At 39.3% G+C, this 18142-nt stretch overlaps 1 protein-coding gene across 16 annotated transcripts in view; it reads left to right on the top strand.

Moving 5' to 3' along the window:
* LOC145524549 (uncharacterized) overlaps window positions 1-18142 on the top strand; it is a 349726-nt gene that overhangs the window by 13551 nt on the left and 318033 nt on the right. For all 16 annotated transcript variants that reach the window (XR_014067656.1, XR_014067650.1, XR_014067651.1 and 13 more), the window contains one exon: window positions 12491-12586. The gene's annotated coding sequence lies outside the window, so the exon portion shown is untranslated. The remainder of the gene's footprint in view (window positions 1-12490; window positions 12587-18142) is intronic.

Raw genomic sequence — 18142 nt, 5'->3', positions numbered from 1 at the left:
CCCTAAAGTGCTGTGATTGAGTTTTTTCGCATTGTGTTAGGACTGTAAACCCTCATAGGAGTACTTTAGCTTAGTGAAAGTGAAAGTCGCTCAGTCGTGTCTGACTCTTTGCGACCCCATAGACTGTACAGTCCATGGAATTCTCCAGGCCAGAATACTAGAGTGGGTAGCCTTTCCCTTCTCCAGGGGAATCTTCCCAACCCAGGGATCGAAACCAGGTCTCCCTCATTGTAGGTGGATTCTTTACCAGCTGAGCCACAAGGGAAGTTTTGTTAATCAAGACTGGTCTCCATGTAGGGTGTTGCTTCTGAGTTCCACGATCAGGCAGTCCAGGACTCCTTGAATTAGTCTGTGTGCAGTGTGTTTGGCCCTCTCTCCTTCAGGAGTTAGGGAGGAGTCTCCAGGGCACTCTTTTCCATACTTTCCTGACATACATGCATCTACAGCAGAAGACCTGAAAATTAATTGGACCCAAACACTCCCCTGTGGAAAAGTTTTTGACCCAAACTGGAATATTCTGCTGCTGCTTTCATCTCCATGTTAGAAGCACTGGGTGATATTTGGACTACTAGGGAACTTGCTTAATATTTCTATCAGTTACTGTACAACTCATGAAAAAATGCTACCTCAGGTCTTTCTCTCAAAATTGTGTGTGATCTGTGACCTTGATTGCTTGTTTTCTATTTCCACGGGATTTTTGTTCCCTGATAGCTCAGTTGGTAAAGAATCTGCCTGCAATGCAGGAGACCCCGGTTCGATTCCTGGGTTGGGAAGATCCGCTGGAGAAGGGATAGGCTACCTACTCCAGTATTCTTGGGCTTCCCTGGTAGCTCAGCTGGCAAAGAATCTGCCAGCAATGCAGGAGACATGGGTTTAATCCCTGGGTTGGGAAGATCTCCTGGAGAAGGGAAAGGGTACCCACTCCGGTATTCTGGCCTGGAGAAATCCCTTGGACTATACAGCTGCAAAGAGTCGGACACGACTGAGCGACTTTCACTTTTTGTTAGTACTGAATCTTTTCATAATATTCAGAATTACACTGGGCTTCTTATCTGTTCATTGTCATTGACAACTGTGTGCTTTCTGCTTTTATATTGATGTATCATACATTCATCGCACCTATTGTCCATTTTCTAAAAGTCTATAATTATCATTTTTTGCATTTTTATGTTTCCAGAGATTAATCTTTGCTAGTTATACTGGCAACACTCACTTCATCGGCTGTGTCCTTGTATCAGTAATCCTCCTTCAGCTTTTTCTAATTTTTATCTTTTCAGAATTGTGTAATATCTTTTTTTAATAGGCTCTGCCCCAATAGAATTTGTGATGACTTTTCAGCCTTAGTGCCCATTGCCTAAAAATGCAGGTACCTGATAACAAGTGAAAAGTATTTTAAAATAAAATGCCATTCATAGCCTTTCTTTAGATTTTATCTTTGAAATCTGTGATCTGTTTTATGCCTTTTAGTTAACTGATGAAGTTACTGTGCTTGGAGACTTCTATTTTCATGAAAAAGGTACCAAAGTCCTTGTTTGCTCCCACTTTTAAAGGGTTCAAAATGAAGATTCCTTCTGCTATTAATTTAATTTTTCTGAACAGAGGAGTTTGCTCTGTGCCTCATGTATATCTTTGTTAACACCTAACTAGCAGTTTAGAACAAGGACTTCATAAGCTTAGTGAATCAGTACCCTATTTAGTCATTTCATATCAGCTGTAGAATATTTTCAAGACACATATTTTTCAATAATAGAAGATCATTTAAAATTCTAAAAAACAGAAATATTTCCAGCAACAGATTGGCTTTAAAATGATTTTTAAAGTGATCATCTGTGGAAGAAACCATGACTTATAATAGCTGTAGAGCGTTTGCTCGTGTGTGGGGGACGTGATGATGGCATGAGATCCTGGGCTCGTTCTGTGTCTGAGGTTTCAGCCGCTTTGCTGAGGAAGGAGCCCATGTGGTTGAGGGTCGACCGCAGTGGCATCCTGAGGATCTGACTGGAAATGCCCTTTTGGAGGACTGTATTTCCTTGTTGTCTTTGGACAGCACCTGTTGTTTGAAAGCACTGAATTGCATTTGTATAAATATACATAGTACTTGCTAAAACATCTTTTTGGATGGTGGTGCTCTTGCAGAGTTAAGAGATCCACGCTCTGGAAAGATGACTCATTAGGAACATGTCAGGTCCTGGACATTCCCGGTAAACAGTCTAGTGTATTTTGGATCGGAGTGCCTTCTGTGTTACTGTTCATATGTTGGAATCCTAATCCTTGACACGGAGTCTAGGAGCAGGCGCAAGTAAACATGTCCTCTCTGTGCAAACTTTCCGTCCAGAACTGAACAAAAGAAAAACAAACAAACAGGAACCCTTCAAGGTGTCTGCAGTCTGTCTGAAGGCTTATGGATTCTGGGGTGCTGACAGGCCATTCCTCTTCTTGTTTATTCTCCTGTCTTTCTGTTTTTCTATGTTCTTTAACTCTCTTGATTTCCTTTCTTTCCCCCCGCCCACTTGTGGTTTCTTCTCTGTTTCTTCTGTTTTTCTTCCTTTTCCTTTTGCCTTTCCCATTCCTGGTATGGGTAGCCCAGTAACAATTGACAGTTTCCACAGGCATTCTTGTTAGCCTGACTAAATGGCAGCCCAGAGCCAAAGGCAGGCTTTCCTCTGACAAGATGCTGGTGCAGACTATTTCTGTAGATTTCTATTTATAAAGATGTGAGTATGTTTCTATAGCGGATGCCATGCTGAATGGGAAATAACTGTGAAATGTATAACCTTCCAAACTCTTTGGGATATTTAAATAGGCCTTCAAATAGGTTTCAGATTGAAGTTTAAATTTTGTGCTAAAAGACATCCTGCCAAGATGTAGATAATAGTAGATAATGAATTTTGAGATTCTTTGTATTTATGAAAATTTTGGTAAACAAAGGTGTGGTTTGAGTTAACAATAATGTTTTTAAATTGCCTAAGCTGTAACTAAGTTTGGTATAAAAAATGTGACTGAGTCAAATTTGTGTTAAATACACAGCTATTACTTAGGCCACTCTCACGAATAAGGGTATATTCTATCTAGCTGTCCAGGGCTTCAGAGCTAATTGCATTCAGTCTCCTTATTCTGTAGATGAGATAGTTTACTTAATTTTACACACCTGGTTGGTGGCATAGCTGACTACAGTTAAGTCTTCCCCTTCCTCGTCCCCTCTACTTTTTTCAGACAGAACGTTTTTTTTTCAGAAAGTTAATTTCTGAAATTGAGAGGTAACATGAGCAGAGAAGCCTGGAAAGAGTATATGAGTTCTAAACCTAGCTTGACTTGAATTTGCTAGTGGTGGGGTGTTTGAATCGGGCATTTTAACCTCTCTGGATTGCACTTTTTGGAGGCTTGAACTACAGGATCTCTTCCAGGCTTGTGACTTATACTCAGGTGAGAAAAATGAAATAGATTTAGAATTCTCCTGTTTTACATTTGTAACATTTCAACTTGAGTCTTATTTCAAGAAACGTTCCAATTTTTTAGTAGGTATCCTTTGTATTGTATCTCATTAGTGAATCAACTTTTCCAAAGTGTATTGTTATTAGACACAGCTTGTTGTCTTAGTTGACATGATAGCTGCCTCTTGATTAACCAAAGTAGACACACATTCAGAGGCTGGTCTCCGTTAGTTTCAAACTGGTGGAAGAGTGCCATGCAGGAATATTCCATAGACAGATGACTGAGAGGTACTTTTTTTTTCCCGCAAATTGTTGACAGTGTATTACTATGTTGAGTAATGTCATATAAATAAAATGTAAGAGAATTGGCTATTCTCACTTCTAGGGTTGCTTTATTTGGGATTGTGAAATAGGTTTTTCCATTCTCACTAGGATAATCTGTCTTTGTGTCAAGGAGTGGACAGTTGTGGCAGTCTGGAAGGTTAGGAAAGATGAGTTTAACGTGTTGGGGAAAAAGATGAGACTGGAGAAGATTTTCTAAAAAGACTGAGCTTCGAGACCTTTCCCTCGTTGCTTATCAGTGGTTCCCATGCCCTTCTTTGTTTGAAAAAACCCATTATTTCAATAAACACTTTTTGAACTGGGTGCTGTAGGGATTACAAAAGAATTCTTCATCCACAGCTTCTTCCTCTGGGTATTTACACTCTTGCTGGGTTCTCAGTGCTTAGGCCATGAAAAGATGCAGTAAATGTCTGAGTGTCCCCAAAGAATGACTAGACAAGGAAAGAGAAGGGAGAAGGACTCGAGCAGTAGGAGAAGACCTAAGGAGCCACAACATTTGAGTGATTTGAGTTAAGAATAGCTAAAGAACTTGTTTTAATTCTCTTTTGGGGGAGAGTAGAAGGGATGGGGTTCAGTTTGGTTAGGACATAGGCCTGGGAGTCGGAAAGGGACAGGTGTATGTTTTAGGGTAGTAAATGAGGGGACCCTTGTGGAAATTCCTTTATTACCCCATATTTTTATTTTGAAAATGTCAAACCCTTAGGAACACAGTAATATGAACACCTGTTTACCCTTCTTCTAGACGATTTGGTTATTAGCACTTTTGCCATGCTTGCGTCATGCTCTGTGTATGTACGTGTTTTGAATCAAATGTGGTATATATATTTGTATGATTTTCTTTAACCACTTGAATATATGTTGCAGATGCTATGACATTTCACCTTTAAATACTTGCTGAAGAAGAACTTTATTCTGTGTAACCCCAGTACAATGATGACACCCAACAATTTTTGCATTGATATAACATGATCTAGTATATAGAAGATATTTATATTTGGGAGTGGAATGTGTATGTATTCATTTTAAATCAGGTGGACTTGTCCAGCACAATATGTGTTTAATGAATTGGTGGAACAAGAAGAGTAGGACCACAGAAAACTGGTTTCAACATATTTTAAAAGTCCTATATAGCCAATAAGATAGAGAAAGGAAGCCCATTATATTCTGATATGCTATATTCTTGAAGATACAATCTTAGATAAGGACAAGGCATAGAAGAGTATAAAAAAAGAACTTACAAACAGTGGTAGATGGATGGATAGGTAGAAAAGAGAAAAAACATCTCGGAAGGATAAAAAATGAACTATAACATTTTCATGTCTTTAGGAGAAGGAAGTAGATAGCTGGAGGACAGGGAATCCTTTTTTTAACCTTTTGAACTTTGAGCATTATTTATTAAAAACAGTAAGTAAGCATAGGCTTAGGTTGATACTTTATTAACTTTGTAGGGTATAGGACCATACTTCTCTTTATGTGCTGGAGAAATTTGGAGAATGAGACCTGAAGCAAAGATGGAGGAAATCTTTTTTATCTCTTAAATTTTGAAGGGACATTTGATGTTTGTGTCACTTAAGGAAAAGGATGTTCACCGTGTAAGGAGGTATTGTTTTCAGAAAGTGCTGGTGTGGAGAGGAGGGACTTGGTGGGGGGGCCAGTGTCCAGAAAGTCTGTAATTCCATAGAGAAAGCAGAAAGGAGATCTCTTAGGAGTTTGTTTATTCCTCTTTGATATTTTTTTTTCTCCTATAAGAATGAAAAACAAGAAGAGAATTTTGTCATTTGTTTCAGTAGAAAAGTACCGAAGATGGCAAACAGGACAAAGAATTTATTTACATTGTGTGTATATTTCTGCTACCTTTGATGGTGAGAGAAGATAAATATGTTAAAAGCTACTAAGAAAATGAACATTTAGGAACAATAGCTGGATATTCTCTTTATTTTTAAAAGAGATTCCTGGGTTTTACTGAAGATTATCTGGAGGTTCAAAGAAAATCTTACTGAGTAATACTAGAAATCACCGTTATTAGTAAATTATTTCCGATAGTGATTCTGTGTGGTGTTATACAGTGTGGTCGTTTTTATGTATTTATATGGTGAACTTGTGTGATATTTATGCTTAAAAGTTAGTTTTTTGAAGTGTTTTGAAATATGTTGCCTGAAAGGTTAAAATTAATATCAGAGTTAACTCAGCCACATTCCCCTCCCCCATTTTTGAGTGATTAACACAAAGTTATCGATTGGTACTCAGTGCCGTTTCTCTTGAAGGCTGGTGTTTATTAATCAGTGAGTATTGAATTGCTCGCAGTGTCCATTAGGTGTCCTGCGGTTAATGGAGACAGATGGTCCACCCTTGATAGATGTTTCTGGAAAGTTAACACGTCCACAGTGGTAGTTACATTCCCATCAGGGAGGGAAGCCACTGACCGCTCAGGCAGGCTTTCAGGAGGTGGGAAACTGTGCGGTTTGATTGGGCCTCTCTTGTGTGTGACCTTGCAGGGTAAGAATTTTGATTTTATCAGTTATTTCAGAGTTGATGAAGACTGTGAGACTAAATGATGTTAAGTAAGCTAAGCAGAATTACAAGCTTACAGGATATTGAACATCCCAGCCAGGTAACTTGCCAAGGTTACTCTGGTCAGTTGTAATCTGGTCAGAAGGATAAAGTTTGGACCTTAACTTTATTTGGTGAACATAGAAATTAAATGGGGAAGAATGAGATATTTTCAACTGATACTTTCATCAAGTCTTGAGAATTTGGTAGAGGACCTTTTTCTTTCACCCCAGGGCTATTCTGCCTTTAAAAACTGGCCCTTAAAATCAGAGCATCTTTATAGTATGGTGCTGGGTAAACATGAATTCTTCTCTGGTGTTCTTTGTAATTAGTTATCAAAAGCCCCATTACTCTGTGGCAGATATGTTACAATACAAAGGTAATGATATAATAGTAATAATAATAATAAGTGCTTACCGTATGTTGGGCACTTTGCAAAAATGTGGAGTGTTTTTTCCCCCCTATTGTTCCATTAATCCCACAATAGCCCTAGGAAATAGATAGTATTATCATTCCTACTTTATAGAATATCGAAGCTTAGGAAAGCTCACGACTTGGAGTCCCAAGTTCAGAGTCAGGTAACCTGACTCTAGAGAAGCTTATATCATAGCCACACGTCATGGAATTTCTTCTGCACATTTCAGCTTCTTTCCAGTTGTGTTTTCCTTAGGATTTAGCATGGCCATTTTGAGACACCTTATCTCTCAAATGAACACTTAGGAAATAACAGTTATTGTTAAAATATTTAAGCACTAGCTGTTAGTGTAGTTTCTTTTTGAAGACTGCTGATCTTAATCTGTTTTATGGTAATTCTGAGTAATAGTTTCATTTAGAGGATGGACCATTAAAAATGAAGGTTGGGAAAAAACTCAAGGACAATGCAAAGAAACACTATTTTTTCTTAGATTCTCTTACTGTTAACATTTTCCCCATTTACTTTATCGTTTGTGTGTATTTTCTTATTCTGTATTTGTATGTGTATATGTGTGTGTATCAATATATTTTTTCCTGGATCATTTGAGAATGTTACATATATCATGGCCCTTTACCCCTGGATATTTTAGTGTGTATTTCCTGCGAACAGTGATGTTCACTTATACAACGGTAACTATTTCATAAATTTATATTGTTAAAATATTTTTATCTAACCTACTGTCTATATCATGGTTTGTCAGTTGAGCTAATATTGTCCTTTATTTAACATTTTTCCCCCCTGTGGTGTAAGATTCAGTCTAGGGTTATATGTCACATTTACTTGTTGTATCTGTTTACTGTCCTTTCTCCTAGAGTGTTTCTGTAGTTTGTCTTTTATCAAGTTGACAGTTTTTAAATTCCTTCTTCTGTATTTGTCTGAAGTTTCCTCATCATTAGATGCAGGTTATGCATTCTCAGATCTTCATTATCCTTATTTATTGTTTATTCTTTTTCAAAATCAGAAAATTACCAGTGGTCCAAGATACTGTGTACAGTGTACCTAGATAATACACAGATCTTGGATTCCATCAGTTATTCCCAAAATGTCTTTATAGTAGGAAAATCCTGGGCCATCCATTGCATCTGGTTGCCTCTCATCTGAAACAGTTTCTCAGTCTTCTCTGTGTTTCATGGCATTGACAGTTTTGAGGAGTAAGTCAGTTATTACTAGCATATCCTTCAATTTTGGTTTGTTTGAAGTCACCTCCTGTTTAGATTCAGGTTTTGCACTTTTGGCAGCAATGCTGCATAGGGGACATTGTGTTCTTCTCAGTACATCATTTTCAGAAGCGCACAATGTCCGTTTGTCTCACTTCGGGCCATGTTGACTTTGAGCCTTTGGTTAAGGCTCTATCTGCCAGGTTTGACCAGTGTTACTCTCTCCCTCTTTTCAAACAGTAACTATCTCGTGGAGTGATGTTTTTCATCAGATTTATAAGCTTTAGAATCCATGATTGATTCTTGACTGAATCAGTTAGTCTTATGCCCAATGGTGATTTAAAATTTCATCATCCCCTCTTCATTTATTCACTGGCTTTCTTCCACAAAGTGTTCCCTTATCTCTCACTGAAAAAAAATATCAGGTTAGACTCATGAATTCTTACTTTATTCTTATCTTTACTTATTTTGAAGCTCAAATTGTCTTAGATTTGGCCAGTAGGAGCCTCTTGAAGCTGATTGCTATGTGCTTTTGGCACATCTGCACTGCTCTTTGACACATCCTCATGCATTGTCTGCGCCTCAGCTCTGGAAGTGGCCATTCCTCTGGGGAGCATATGAGGGTTTCTAGTTCTCTATATCCTGGCCAAACTGTGACTTTTCATGCTGTTTCATTTTTGCCAATCTGATAGACCAGACATAACATCTCAGTGTCATTTCAGTTTGTATTTCTTTTATAAATGAAATTGAACATCTTTTCATATAATGTGTATACTTTGTGTATGTGTCTGCGTGTGTGTGTGTGTGTGTATTCATGGGACTTTCCAGGTGGCTCAATGGTAAAGAATTCACCTACCAATGTAGGAGACGCAAGAGACACAGATTAGATCCCTGGATCAGGAAGATCCCCTGGAGCATCGCACTGCAGTATTGATGCTAGGATAATCCCATGGACAGAGGAGCCTGGCGGGCTACAGTCCATGGGGTTGCAAAGAGGCAGACATGACTGAGCAGGCATGCGTGCACTTGTATATCATGTCCTTTGCCCATTTTTCTGTCAAGTTGCTAGTCTGTTTCCTCAATTTTAAGTCTTCTTTATGTATTATGGATATTAGCCCTTTATCTGTAATATGAATGCAAATATTTTCTCCCATTTTATTTGTTATCTTTGGTTAATGATTTTTTTGCCATGCAGAAAAAATTGTTAAACATTTTTATGTAATCAAATTATCAGTCTTTTATTCTTCCTGATTTTGACTCATAGTTAGTGTGTCTTTCCTTGTATCAAGTTTAGAGATGAATTTGCCATTTTTCCCCCTCTTGTACTTGTATTGGCTTCATCATTTTACATTTAGATTGCTGATTTGTTTGGAGTCTGTTCTTTATGGTATGAATTTTATCTTTTTCCAGATGACTAATCAATTGCTTTAACCATATTAAAAAATTAGTTTTTGCCCTAGTGATTTTTAGACACTCTCTTTATCATAAGCAGTACTAACATTCTGTCTGTTTTTGAACTTTCTGTACTACCCCACTGATTTGTCTGTCTGCTTATGGGCCAGTAGCACACTTTTCACTTAAGAGGCTTTATAGTATAATTTAATGTCTGGGAGGCCTAGTCCTCCTCTCTACCATTTGGTGTTTTCCTGGCTGTTCTTGCACATGTATTTTTAATATGAAGCTCTGTATCAATTTTCCAGCTTCACTGAAAAGAATTATTGGTATATTTATGGAAATTGTATTAAATTGATAAATTAACTTATAACAAACTGACATTTTTTATAATGTTGGCTTGTTGTGTTCCAAAAGAAGAAATGTCTTTCTGTTTGTGAAGTTCTTCATTTGTAGCTTTTTAGGAATGTTATAAAGTTTTCCTCAGATTGGTTTTATACATGTTGTTAAATTTATTCTTAAATATTTTCTTTGTGAAACGTTTTTTATATATCATATCATCACAGTCAGAACAGGTCAGTACATGTAGACCTGTTCATTTTCTGAAATGGACCTTTGGTAGTCTATTGTACCCTAGTTTAATTTTTCCTGTATTAGTATATTTTATGTTGCTTCTGGGTTTTCCCTACTATAAACAATGCTGTGGAGGATATCTTTGTACCTATATTTTTGCTTACTTGTATTTATATCTATAAAATAGATTCTTGAAAATGGAATTGCTTATTCATAGACCATGTAGATTTTTTTGGTGGTGTATAATACCAAATTATCCTCTCAAACTATTTGACACTTTTTAAATGAAGTAAACTTTATTGTATATGTCCTCTCTTAAAAGATATTCAAAGCTTTTTTTTTGAAGGAAGGATATAAAAGTTAATTCTAAACAAAAAAGTATGTGTCCATTAATATGGGGAATGTAAAGATAGCAAAGTCATGATTTCTCCCTTAAATAACTTAAACATAGTTTTGGAAATCAAATATGTGTTTATTTATATACATTACAAAATAGAAGAATTTCTTTGGTAGGTAGACTTAGAACTGAGCCCAAAAAGAGTGTTGAATTCAGGTAAGTAGGGAGACTCAAAGAAGGACATTTCATGTGAGAATAGTATAAGCTAAAGAAGCAGAATTTTACCATGTTACATGAGGTCAGTGCAATAACTGGCCTTAGACTGAAGCAGGTGTTTGTTCTTGAAGATAAGGTAGGAACAGTTTGGGGAAGACCTTGTGTCCCACAGAGTTTGGATTTGATCCACTGGGCAGTAGAAAGACCTTCTGAATTAGTAATCTATTGCCATGTAACAAATTACCCCTGAATTTAGTGGCTTAGAACTAAACAAGCATTTTATGGTCTCTTAACAATTTCTGTGGTTTGTGGGTCAGGGATTTGGGAACTCTTGTGAGAGTTCTATTCCTTAGAAGCAAGCCAGTAGATTCAGCCCACACTCAAGGCAGGGAGGAGGCGGGCATTAGGTTCTACCTTTTAAGGAGAGGTGTGTCAGAGAATCTGGGGACGTTTTAAAACCACTCCACTATCTGTGTTCTGAAGAAAAGGAGGGGTGTACGATTTTGAAATGAAGAATACCACGGTATCTAGCAGATTAATCCGGTCGCAGTGGCAAAGAATAATTGAAGAAAGGGACAAATAGATTGACCTTAGTGCAATAATCCAGCAGTAGAGTTAATGGTGGAGTTAGTTGGGGGACATGAGAGAGAAGAGGGGTACTGCAGAAAGAGAGGAAGATGTGAGTAAAAAGTGGTTTCAAGGTTTTCTGACCTGCAGAATGATCAGGCATGTAGTAACTGGAAAGAGAAAACAATTTTCAGGGGATAAGGGTGCTTGTCTGGTTTTAAACATTGAAGGGGAAATTCCTAAGCCCTTGAAACATGAACCAGGTCTCATGTTGAAATGTCTAGCCAAAGAGGGAAACTTAATGTGAAGTTTAACCCTCATGTGAAGTGAGAGTTACACTCATCAAGGGATGAGTGTACAGAGAGGCAGACCAGAGAACTGAAGACCAAGTCTCTGGGGGAAACCATGGTTTGGAGTCTGGTTAGAAGGGAGTGAAAAAGTTGGCTTAAACCTCAACATTTGGAAAACTAAGATCATGGCATCTGATCCCATCACTTCATGGCAAATAGATGGGGGAACAATGGAAATAGAGACTTTATTTTGGGGGGGCTCCAAAATCACTGCAGTTGGTGACTGCAGCCGTGAAATTAAAAGACACTTGCTCCGTGGAAGAAAAGCTATGACCAACTTAGACAGCATGTTAAAAAGGAGAGACATTACTTTACCAACAAAAGTCCGTCTAGTCAAAGCTAGGATATTTTTTAGTGGTCATGTATGGGTGTAAGAGTTGGACTATAAAGAAAGCTGAGTGCCAAAGAATTGATGCCTTTGAACTGTGGTGTTGGAGAAGACTCTTGAGAGTCCTTTGGACTGCAAGGAGATCCAACCAGTCCATCCTAAAGGAAGTCAGTCCTGAATACTCTTTGGAAGGACTACTGCTGAAGCTGAAACTCCAGTACTTGGGCTACCTGATGTGAAGAACCAACTCATTGGAAAAGACCTTGATGTGGGAAAGATTGAAGGCAGGAGGAGAAGGGGACGACAGAGGATGAGATAGTTGGATGGCATCACCAATGTGATGGACGTGAGTTTGAGTAGGCTCCAGGAGTTGGTAATGGATAGGGAAGCCAGGCGTGCTGCAGTCTGTGGGGTCGAAAAGAGTCAGACACTACTGAGCGACTGAATTGAACTGAGAAGAGGAGCTGGATCTGTAGCATTAGAGAAAGATCTGGCTGTGTTCCTGATAAGAACAAAAAAGGTGGAGTGATCGAGAACTTCAGATATCAAGGAATCTGAAAAGAGTGATGTTTGAAATGAATGCATCTGCCTGTAAGATTATTAGAGGTGACAACAGTTTAAGTGGAATAGAACAATTTTGGAAATTGGATTATAATATTTAATTTGATGATTAACTTAAAAAAAAAATGTGCCTAAAGTGGGAGGATGAATGGCTGGCATGCCTTTCATCACTTAGATGCTGAGATCTTACATCCTTCTTGCCTCCTTTTAGCACCACCAAGCCTTCCTGGAGTGGAACTTCTGCTCAGTTCTTGGATGGAGGGATGCAGTATGACTTGCCTTCACTTGTTTTCAGAGACTCTTAACTGTGAGTGAAATCAACTTACTTTCTAATTTTTTTTACTTCTCATACTGTTTTGACTGTTCTTATCTGTGCTCTTCCCCCCTCCTCCCTTCCTTTCCCTCCCCCCTAGTTAGTGTGACTTCAAGATCAGATCCAAGCAAGGGGTCACCTGTTTTCCCTCTTCCTTATCTCTTAACTTGAAGCACAATTCTATTATTCATTGGTTTCGTTCATTGAACTTGCAGAGATGATTAGTAAATCTGATTAATATAGTTGCTGACGAACAGAAATACTAAATTGACAGATCATTTTGTATTCTTTTATGTTATGTATCTGTGTATGTATTTAGTCAGCTTTCAAGTTAGTAAAATAATTGTCAATAAGGTGGAACAAAAAACATGAAAATATTTTAAAAATCACTTTATGTGAAATAGTTTATTTTAAAATTTCTATAAGGACTTGAAATCAGATAGACCAAGGAATCATGTAGTAGAACACTGACATAGCCAGAAATGAAATCTGAGTTTTCTCTACTACATAGTGTGATGATTATTATTTTGATTTTTTTTTCTAAGAGGGCTATTTTTTCTGTAAGAATAACTTTTGAGTGTTCTAAAAGACTTAGAGAAACTAAGTTAGTGTATCGGTAGTAACTATGGGTCTAAATTAAAGGGTAGACTTTATACTGTGGAAAAAGAAAAAAAGAACTGTTGCTGATAAATATAGCACAAAAAGATCTGACCGCTCATGGTAACACTGTCTCTGAATAAATAGGGCAACATTAAAAGATGTATGCTAGTTCTGCATTGTGCACAGAAGGTGGGCATAGGAAGAGCTGAAAGGGGCAGGGGAGGGGAGAAAGCCATCAGGAGTGAGGGAAGTCTGAGAAACTTTGGGGTGGAGAGTGCAGAAAAAAAGAAACTTAGAGGAAGTGTGAAATGAGAAACATGGGCTCTAAACATGTCAGTACTGCTGTGATGATTCTTACATCTATTTTTCATTGTATGTATTAAGTTTTTCTTGTGTCAGTGGGTATAAGAGAGAGGGAGAGACAAAAAGTGAGAAGGTGTGTCCTAGGAGAATGCCGATTTTGTTGTTTTCACAGTTACATGTATGGATATATTTGCAGGGAGTGTCTCATGACTTCTACTACTTGTACTTAGGCAGTGAAAAAGCAATTGGTGTGATTAATTGATGTATTTCCCTTTTCCTGCCTCCGTCCATCCTATCCCCTCCTCTTTCCCTAGTGTTCTCTGAGACTCACTTTGAGCACCATCAGTCCCAGAGCCTTCCTCCAGTGGCCTCCTCCCATACCCAGTGCTCCACACCTTGCTGGGTTCCTTGTCCTCCTCCGGATCCCTTGAGTCCAGAATGTCCTGGGAATCACTCTATCACTGGTCTCCTCCAACATGTTATATAAACGTCTGTTGAGGTGTTTGTTTTCCCTACTAGACTATGAATTCCTTAGTGGAAGGAGTCAAGTCTTACTCACCTGTGGATCCCCACGTCTAATGAGTGTTAGTGGAATGAACACATGACTGATTTCCCACGCCTTGCAGTAGACACACCACCAGCATGGCAGTGGTGTCGCTGCACTTCGATGGTCAGGAGATCTGGTGGCTAGGGAGACAGATACATCATGTGAGCCACAGAGAATCTTTAGTAGACTGAAAAAATTAATGGAGTGGACTTCCTGACCTTGAGATGCTCCTCTGAATAGGTTTCAGCCACGGCTTGGGAGCGAGAGCCAAGTGGAGATGAATGAGACTGCGTGGTACATGTCGCAGCATAGCCTCACATGCAGACAGCCTTGAAAGCCTGTGACCAGTTCGGCCTGGGAAGGTTGGGAAATAAGTAGGCAGCTGCTCACCTTGTAGAGAAGAAGGAGCAGAGTGTACCAGCCGTACAGGTCCAAGGATCACTGTTTGAGAAGTTGAGAAGGAGCTTGAGGCTCCTGGGAGTTGGTAAGTAGACACGTGGTAGGAAATGAGATTAGAAGGAGCCGAGTTTGTAATCCTGATAGCTAATCTTTGCCCTGTTGATTGTGGGGAACCATTGGGGATTTTAAAATCATAGGAATGGCACAGTTTCACCATTTTAGAAAAATGCTCTGGCAGTAGTGTGAAAATTGGACTGGATGGGGATAAACTAAAGAGAATGGACTAGTTAGGAGGTGAGTGAACACAGTGTCCAGGTGAGCAAGATGAGGGGCCTGGATTAGAGCACGGACAGTGGAGATGTGGAAGAGGAGACCAGGTGGAGTATGCTCTGGGAGGTAGAATTGGTGAGATTTATGGACTAGAGCTCCATGTGGCAGTTGGGAGAGAGATGGAAGAGTAGCAAATGGCTGCAGAGTTTTGAATCCTCTAGCCATTGGATGAGAGGAAGGTTGGACTTGGCTTTGGACATCTGAAAAGGGGGCACTGAAATGGCAACAACTAGCAGACCATTGGCAATGTGACTCCGAAGTTTAGGAAAGATGTGGATGGTGGAGTCCCATTGTGTGAATGGGTGAGATTACTAAAGGGGAAATAGTTGGGCATAATGAGGGCAGCCCACACAAAGGACCACTGGACATTCTAGCCTTTAAAGGGCAGAAAAAGCCCATTGAAGAACAGCTTCAAAAAGGGAAGTGGTCATGCTATATTTAAAATGGATAACCAACCGGGACCTACTGTATTGTTTTATTGGAACTCTGCTCAATGTTATTGGCAGCCTGGGTGGGAGGGGAGTTTGGCGGAGAATGGATACATGTATAGGTATGGCCGAGTTCCTTTGCTGTTCACCTGAAACTATCACAACATTGTTAATCAGCTATACTCCAATAAAAAATAAAAAGTTTATAAAAAAGGGAAGTGGTCAATATCAGATACCATCAAGAGGTCAAGATGGGATGAGATGAAGGATGAGGCCATTGAATTGGATCAAGTCAGAGGCTTTCAGTGAGAAAAATTATAATGCTCGTGTTAGGAACTTCATTCCAGTGGCCAAGTGCTGTGGGGGTTAATGAGTATAGACAATGAGTACGTATAGACCACCTTAAAAACAATTTGAAATAGGTAGATTCAGGAAAAGGGTAGTGGGAAGGTCTTTATTTTGGCATAAGGTAGTATCAGTTCAGTTCAGTCGCTCAGTCGTGTCCGACTCTTTGCGACCCCATGAATTGCAGCACGCCAGGCCTCCCTGTCCATCACCAACTCCCGGAGTCCACCCAAACCCATGTCCATCGAGTCAGTGATGCCATCCAACCATCTCATCCTCTGTCGTCCCCTTCTCCTCTTGCCCCCAGTCCTTCCCAGCATCAGGGTCTTTTCCAATGAGTCAACCCTTCGCATGACGTGGCCAAAGTATTGCAGTTTCAGCTTCAACATCAGGCCTTCCAATGAACACCCAGGATTGATCTCTTTTAGGATGGATTGATTGGATCTCCTTGCAGTCCAAGGGACTCTCAAGAGTCTTCTCCAACACCACAGTTCAAAAGCCTCAATTCTGCGGCGCTCAGCTTTCTTCACTGTCCAACTCTCACATCCATACATGACCACTGGAAAAACCATAGCCTTGACTAGATGGACTTTTGTTGGCAAAGTAATGTCTCTGCTTTTAAATATGCTATCTAGGTTGGCCATAACCTTCCTTCCAAGGAGTAAGCATCTTTTAATTTCATGGCTGCAGTCACCATCAGCAGTGATTCTGGAGCCCCCCAAAATAAAGTCTGACACTGTTTCCACTGTTTCCCCATCTATTTCCCATGAAGTGATGGGACCAGATGCCATAATCTTAGTTTTCTGAACGTTGAGCTTTAAGCCAACTTTTTTACTCTCCTCTTTCACCTTCATCAAGAGGCTCTTTAGTTCTTCTTCACTTTCTGCCATAAGGGTGGTGTCATCCACATATCTGAGGTTATTGATATTTCTCCCGGCAATCTTGATTCCAGCTTGTGCTTCTTCCAGCCCAGCGTTTCTCATGAAGTACTCTGCATATAAGTTAAATAAGCAGGGTGACAATATACAGCCTTGACGTACTCCTTTTCCTATTTGGAACCAGTCTGTTGTTCCATGTCCAGTTCTAACTGTTGCTTCCTGACCTGCATACAGGTTTCTCAAGAGACAGGTCAGATGGTCTGGTATTCCCATCTCTTTCAGAATTTTCCACAGTTTATTGTGATCCACACAGTCAAAGGCTTTGGCATAGTCAATAAAGCAGAAATAGATGTTTTTCTGGAACTCTCTTGCTTTTTCGATGATCCAGCGGATATTGGCAATACTTCTGTATATAAATAGTACATATAGTTTTTTTTTAATCTACGAGTGTTTCTCTGAATTCTTAAATTTTCTGTCTTGTGTCAGTGAAAGACTTTTTTTAAAAAAAAGACCTAAGCAATGACGGTGACATACCAAGGTTGTTTAAGTGGATGATCCTGACAAAGTTAAAAAAAGTCATTTACGGAACAGTTATTTCTAGAACTTGGGACCTTCATGGAAGTAAAGCCAGTGGGCTTCAGTGTTGTTTGAAGCTGTGCTTATCTCTGCATTTTTATGCAGTGTTTTGCTTTGAAAGCTTGGAGAGCACCACTGAGTTTTTAAGTTTCGTCTGCGTTCTGTGATCAGTTGTTAAGAGAGATCTGAAGTCTGAAGTTTGTGTTGACTTTGGAAAGTCATTCTCTGAAGCCCATTTTTGGAGTGAGTTAAAAGAAAGAGGAGTACCAAAGCCAGGTTCAGTCTTATAGTGGATACTTGGAAAAGGATAAGTGGTTCTCTGGGACCATTAGAGTGGATCGGATTACCTTCTAAAGTAATGATGAAAACAAAGACTTAAGTCAGAGGGACTATAAAACACCCTAAATTCTTCCTTCAGGCAAAGTCATCAAGGATAGATAATTGTTTTCTCTCCATTTTATTTTATTTTTTTAATATTGACAGAATTAGAAATTTTATAACCCCTGTCAGTGGTACATGTTTAAGTGTTTTAGTATCCAGGTAATTAGGAGGTACGGAATCTCTTCTGCTTTATTTCAAGGCGCTCCTTTTGTTCTGACTGCATACATTTAAAAGCAACTAATTAATATCCATAGTGAAAAATTTCTCATCGTAAAAATCAAGGATAAGGCAGGCACTTGCCTACCTGGAGTCAGGGGCTTAAACCACAATAAAATGTTTATAACTTATTGTTTTATTCAGATGTAAATGAAAGAACAATGCTCAAGATGTAGCAAAGACACCTTTAAAGTATGCAATTTGTGTGACCCTTGCTGAGTCAGGTGAGTGAGTGATGCTGGACAGAGAGAATAGTAGAAAAAATGACTTCTAGCAAGGACCCAGGCTAAAGAGAACAGGGGGTGAGGCTGAGTATGTGCTCAAGGAGAAGGAGTCTCTGAAGGGGGGACAGTGAGTGGTGCGCTGGTGGGTCTAGTGGCTGAGGGGAAAGCTTTTGTCCTTAGACAGCTAGACCTGGGGCCTGTGGGGAAAAGGACTCTCTCTCTCTCTTTGCCTCAGGACTCAGAGTGCTTACCCTGTGTCTGGGAATGGAGGTAGAGCATCCTAACAGAGAGTACTGACTTGAAGCTGACCAGAGGGAGAAGGA

This window comes from Giraffa tippelskirchi, chromosome 10 (assembly GCF_054371585.1).
Source record: "Giraffa tippelskirchi isolate mGirTip1 chromosome 10, T2T-mGirTip1v1.2.pri, whole genome shotgun sequence".
In the NCBI taxonomy this organism is placed as follows: Eukaryota; Metazoa; Chordata; class Mammalia; order Artiodactyla; family Giraffidae; genus Giraffa; species Giraffa tippelskirchi.
The sequence above is the reverse complement of the archived record's forward strand: the minus strand, read 5'-3'. Positions and strand labels throughout refer to the sequence as shown.